The sequence below is a fragment of the Alligator sinensis genome, unplaced genomic scaffold (assembly GCF_000455745.1).
Source record: "Alligator sinensis unplaced genomic scaffold, ASM45574v1 scaffold61_1, whole genome shotgun sequence".
Classification (NCBI taxonomy): domain Eukaryota; kingdom Metazoa; phylum Chordata; order Crocodylia; family Alligatoridae; genus Alligator; species Alligator sinensis.
The window spans coordinates 1,140,032-1,140,290 of NW_005841986.1; positions in this window are offsets into that span (position 1 = coordinate 1,140,032).

The following is a 259-nucleotide window of genomic DNA, read 5'->3' on the forward strand; positions in this document are numbered from 1 at the left end:
CCTCTATTTGCTGAAGTCTGCACAGACTCTCTCGACTTCCTACCCAAAGGCTTTGCAGTTCACCTTTTAAAAGCGCGTCCCTGCCTGTCCAAGCGCCCCGCCGGTCTTTAGGTTATGCTGCCAGTCCCCCGCGTCGCCTCCCCCGCCCCGTGTGGTCTTTGCTGTCTGTATCATATTGTACATGACGTTGTTTTTCAGAGTTGTAGCGTCCTGCCTACAGTATTTCGGACGGTGTACATAAACCTGCATAAGCACAAAA